A 6,000-nucleotide genomic window follows, 5' to 3' on the forward strand; every position below is an offset into this window, starting at 1 on the left:
CCAAACATAGGTAGCATAAAACAAATTGGCCGAAAATGTTAAAAAATTTTGATTTTTACATTTTTTTGGGGGGAATTTCATATAAAAAAAGTGTGGAAAAATATTGCTATTTTTGCAAAATTTATGCACTTTTTTGTTTATAGCGCATGATCAAAAAATCGCACAGGTGATCAAATTCCACCAAAAGAAAGCTCTGTTTGTGGGAAAAAAAGGACGCCAAATTCGTTTAGATACAGCGTCGCACGACCGCGCAATTGTCCGTTAAAGTCACGCAGTGCCGAATCGCAAAATACCCCCTGGTCAGGAAGGGGGTAAAATCTTCCGGGGCTTAAGTGGTTAAAGTCCTCATTCGCACTGAAGGCAGAGCTGAACTCGCACGATTTCAAACCCGCATTTCAGTGTGAGTGTGGGGGGGGGGGGGGGTGGGCAATTTGACGGATATCTGTGTGGGTTCATGCACAGAAGTCTATTAAAATCGCCCCCCAAACTCACCAAAGGTAGTAACAGGGGTTATGGTCTGGTACCATCAGTAACACCAGTTGCCAAAAGTAGTGCAGAAACTACTTTTTGGGAATCGGTGTGGTGCCGCAAAGTCGATGTTGCACCGAATCAGATGGCGCCGTTGTCGGCAATAAACTCAGATTTGGCATGTCAAACCGGCCTGATGTGAACGGGGGCTTAGTCTACGTTCCCACGAGTGTCACTTTGATTTTACACTCTACGATTTGAATGGGCCTCATTAAAACCAATGGGCTGCGACTTTGTGTCCCAAAGTTGCACTAGTGGAAAATGAATCTTAGTCACCGTCCGGCAGTCATGGCTGCTAAATATAACAGTCGGTAGAAAAGATTCCTCCATGTGGATGGAGAAATAAACTGATCTGCTCTTGTGCTACGTATAGACTGATAAGCTCACGATTGCCGTGGGCGCAAAGTGCGTGCAACCGTGATCACCGGAGGCTGCAGCTATACCCAGGAGGCGGCTAATCTAAGCCGCAGGAAACCAGATTCTTGCTGCTGGGATTTGCAGTGCCGCTAAATGTGAGAATGGAGCCTAAGAGGACACCGGACTGTACACAGAGAGTACGGCTCCATTCACATTACTATCACACAATTTCCAGTGAAATGTTTGTGACTTTACCATTCTTTGGAACAAAGTTGCATCAAAGGAAGGCAGGCACCTTCTCAAAAGGTTGCTGCAACTTCTTGTTAAATCAAGGTTGCTACAACTTTAACCCATTGCTGACCGCCCGCCGCAGTTATACTGCGGCAGGCAACCGCTCCTGAGCAAACCGACGTAGGTACACAACGGTCACGCGCCTGCAGCTAGGGGGCGGAGCGCTCCCGCTTGTCAGCGGGGACTCCGATGCACGGGGCAGGCGGCTCTGATTGCCGCCTGACACCCGCGATCGCTCCCCGCTGAGAGAGAAGGACGGTCGGCTGTTGTAAACACATCTGACTGTTCTTCTCCCTGGAATGATCACAGAGCTCCTGTGATCCTTCTATATAGGAACACAGGTCTCTATGATCATTTCACAAAGCCACGCCCCCCAGTTAGAATCACTCCCCTAGGCTCACATTTAACACTTTGATCACCCACAGGGTTAACCCCTTCCCTGCCAGTGTCATTATTACAGTAACAGTGCATATTTTTAGCACTGATTACTGTAGTAATGTCACTGGTCCCCCCAAAAGTTTCAGTTAGGGGTCCGATCTGTCCGCCGCAATGTCGCAGTCTGGCTAAAAATTGCAGATCACCGCCATTACTAGAGAAAAAAAAAAAAAAATGACAAATAAATCTTTCCCGTAGTTAATAGATGCGATAACTTTTGCGCAAACCAATCAAAATAAGCTTACTGCGTTTTTTTTTTTTTTACCAAAAATTTGTAGCAGAAAAATTGGCATAAAATGTTAAAAAATTGTGATTTACATTTTTTTTTTTGAGAATGTTATATAGCGGAATGTGAAAAATGTTTTTTTTTTTTCAGAATTGTCTCTTTTTGTTTATAGCGCAAAAAAAAAAATAAATAAATAAATCGCACAGGTGATCAAATACCACCAAAAGAAAACTGTTTGTGGGGGAAAAAAAAGGACATCACTTTTATTTGGGTACAGCGTCGCACGACCGCGCAATTGTCCATTAAAAGTAACGCAGTGCCGAATCGCAAAATATGGCCTGGTCATTAAGGGGGAAAATCTTCCGGTCAAGAAGTGGTTAAGTCACACCAATCTGAATGGGTGCCATTGCAAACAATGGGCTGCAACTTATCATGTCCAAAGTCACATGACTACAAGTCGCAGAAGCGTGAATGGGCCAAACATCACCCATAGCAATGAAGGGCTGTGTGCAGGAATACGCTGTGCTTGTGTGAACCCATTGACATAAGCGTGCATTCAACGGTTTGCACCATGTGCGTCTTTATGTAAGCACAGCGTATACCTGCACACAGCCATTCATTGCTATGGGGGCTGTACACTGCAGCTGGAAATAAGCCCATCGTCTACATTGTGTCCATCTGTGCCCATGTGAATGGGGGGGGGGGGGGGGGGGGCACCTATAGAAGAAGTGTTCCAGTATAGCAGCCAGTCAGATACTGACTCACTATATTGCTGGTAGGAAAAAAGTCCATGGAAAGCGATTGAATAATCATCAGAAAATGTATTTCATTCTGCTAGAGCCGGACACACGGATTTCATCACCTGATGTTCATCGGTTATGATCTACACAAGTTTTTGCATTAAATCTTTCTATAATCTGCAGGATGTTATTTGGATGAAGTCACCGCCTGCCAAACTACTGAGACTGCAAGTTACAGCTATCTCACCCCCACCGCATCCGGTACAGAGATCTCACATTCAGTGTTTAGATGGCAGAAGCAGATTGTTAGCAGCAGAACCCAAACCTCATCTCCATTCCCGATATACCAACCTGAATCTCAGAGCCCAACCAATCCCTAACTGGAAGAGCTCAGATCAGCCTTCAGCAGACACTCGTCTAACAATCAACTCCTCCAGTGATCCTACCAATCAACTCCTCCAGTGATCCTAACAATCAACTCCTCCGGTGATCCTACCAATAACAAACCATAGCCGGCCGCACACACATAGAAATTTAGTTGGTTCAGCAGAGAGTTTGTGAATTTTAATCCATGTGTGACCGCTGTGGCTGAACAGAAGTCAATCTACCGATCGATTTCTGTACAACTGCCATGTCTATTCTTTTTCCACTCGATCAGAGCGGCTGGAATCAGACTGCAGTGGTGATCTGTGTGTTCTGATGGCAGGAGAGTCCTTACTGGCAGAGCACAAAGGATAAGCGGGAGGGCCTCAAGTGTTCCCCCCCCAGCCCCCATCTACCCACTTACCCCCACTTCCCTCCCGTCTACCCACCTAACCCCCCCAGCCTCCATCTGCTCACCTACCCCTGGTCTACCCACCTACCCCCAACCTACCCTGTTCTCCCCTCGTCTGCCCATCTACCGCCACCTCCATCTTCTTACCTACTACTGGTCTGCCCGCCTACCCCCGCTTCCCCCCCAGCCCCCATCTGCCCCCTTCCCCCATCGGCCCACCTACCCCAGCGCCTATCTGCCCACTTACCACTGCTTCTCCTCCGTCTGCGCACCTACCCCCAACTCCATCTGCTCACCTACCCCTACTTTCCTCCCCACCTACCCCCGCCCCTATCTGCCTACTCACCACTGCTTCTCCCCCCCCACCACCACCTTCTCACCTACTACTGGTCTGCCCACCTTCCCCTGCTTCCCCCCCATCCCCCTGCTTCCCCATTGGCCCACCTATCCCCACCGCCTATCTGCCCACTTACCACTGCTTCTCCCCCGCCTGGCCATCTACCCCCACCTCCTCACCTACCCCCACCCCTATCTGCCCACTCACCACCGCTTCTCCCCCCCCACCTTCTCAGCTACTACTGGTCTGCCCACCTTCCCCCTGCCTCCCCATTGGCCCACCTACCCCCCCCACCTATCTGCCCACTTACCACAGCTTCTCCCCCGCCTGCCCATCTACCCCCACCTCCTCACCTACCCCCACCCCTATCTGCCCACTCACCACCGCTTCTCCCCCCCACCTTCTCACCTACTACTGGTCTGCTCACCTTCCCCTCAGCCCCCATCCCCCTGCTTCCCCATTGGCCCACCTACCACCACCACCTATCTGCCCACTTACCACTGCTTCTCCCCCGCCTGCCCATCTACCCCCACCTCCTCACCTACCCCCACCCCTATCTGCCCACTCACCACCGCTTCTCCCCCCCACCTTCTCACCTACTACTGGTCTGCTCACCTTCCCCTCAGCCCCCATCCCCCTGCTTCCCCATTGGCCCACCTACCACCACCACCTATCTGCCCACTTACCACTGCTTCTCCCCCGTCTGCCCATCTACCCCCACCTCCATCTGCTCACCTACCCCCACTTTCCCCCCCCCCGTCTGCCCATCTACCCCCACCTCCATCTGCTCACCTACCCCCACTTCCCCCCCATCTGCCCACTCACCACTGCTTCTCCCCCCCACCTTCTCACCTACTACTGGTCTGCTCACCTTCCCCTCAGCCCCCATCCCCCTGCTTCCCCATTGGCCCACCTACCCCCACCACCTATCTGCCCACTTATCACTTCTCCCCCATCTGCCCATCTACCCCCACCTCCTCACCTACCCATATTTCCCTCCCCACCATCTGCCCACTTAGCCAGACTCCACCCCCCCCCATTCACCAACTACCCCCACTTGTTCCCCCAACCCCATCTGCCCACCTACCCCTCACTCCTGATCTGCCCACCTACCCCCCCCCAAACTTCACCCCTCACCTGTCCACTTACCCCAATCCTTGGTCTGCCCACCTACCACCCCTGCCTCACCATCCATCTGCCCACCTACCCATACCCCCCACAACGCTCTATCTCCGCTTCTCCCCTCATTTGCCCCCCTATACATTCCTATAGGGGATTACTCATTCCTCCTCCTCAATCCATCACCCCCCCCCCTTCATTCATTCATTCCTCCTTGACACCCCTCCCCCATCAATTCTGACATTCCATCACCTACCTCTTCCCACATATTACCCCTCCCCCCATATACCCCAATAATAACCCCCAGTGCTGCCCCCTCCCAGTGACATTCCTCCCCTCACCCTGTCAGGCCTCCCTTCCCCCACTCCCCCGTCCCTCATGGTTCTCCACACTCGGCCCCTCCAGCCCTGACATCTCACCCATATCTCTCTGACCCTCTCAGGGCTCAGCCCCGGCCCTGTCCGAGCCTCCCCCGGAGACCCCCGGGCCCGGTACTCACCCCGGAGACGCGGCTGTGTCAGGAAAGAGAGCGGGAGGGAAGGAGGAAGACACGTGACCCGCTCTGAGAGACAGCTCACTCCGGACCGTACCACACAACCCGGGGGGGGGGAGAACACAGATATAACGAAGAGACTAACTATAATCACTACATAGAATACAACCCGCCTAGGACGGCAATCAATTATAACTCATCTCTCCGCCGTCATTGCCTTAAAAATTAAGCTGGGATGCGTGTGATAGTTTCTCCCGCACGGGGGGGGGGGACAGATGGTACAGTCCACTATGTGAGAGTCTGAGAGAAACACTGCGCATGCTCTGAACTAAACGTGAGCTGGCTGACAGAAACAGCGCATGCGCATAATGCAGAGTGATGCACGCGTGGATACGCTTTAGGGCAGTACGCATGCGTGAGCTGTGGCTGGGCGGAACTGACTGAGGAGAGGCGGTGCTTCTCAGAGGATACAAAAGGGAGACAGCACAGAGCTCAGTGGCGCCCCCATACAAATGTAAAGGGAAGTTGCCACTTATGGGCTCTCTACGTACTCGGTGCACACCTATCACATGGATGCCAACGTTCTCAAAACATTTTTTAGGGTCACTTTTTTTTTTGTCTGTAGACGGAGTAATATTTTAATTAGGGGCGGGGGCATTGTTTGTAGGCGTGGTCTAGTGCAAAATTGTGTTTTTTCAC

At 51.8% G+C, this 6,000-nt stretch overlaps 1 protein-coding gene across 7 annotated transcripts in view; it reads right to left on the reverse strand.

The window, feature by feature from the left end:
- The window catches only part of EEF1D (eukaryotic translation elongation factor 1 delta), a 69,377-nt gene extending 63,968 nt beyond the window's left edge, over positions 1-5,409 (reverse strand). For 3 of the 7 annotated variants that reach the window (XM_082257705.1, XM_082257708.1, XM_082257704.1), the window contains exon 1: positions 5,308-5,406. The gene's annotated coding sequence lies outside the window, so the exon portion shown is untranslated. Of the gene's footprint in view, positions 1-5,307 lie in introns of all 7 variants that reach the window. The other 4 variants (XM_082257706.1, XM_082257709.1, XM_082257710.1 and 1 more) reach the window with 4 other exon arrangements.
- Between the last annotated feature and the right edge of the window lie 591 nt (positions 5,410-6,000).

Source organism: Pelophylax lessonae (assembly GCF_965119305.1).
Source record: "Pelophylax lessonae genome assembly, chromosome: 5".
In the NCBI taxonomy this organism is placed as follows: Eukaryota; Metazoa; Chordata; class Amphibia; order Anura; family Ranidae; genus Pelophylax; species Pelophylax lessonae.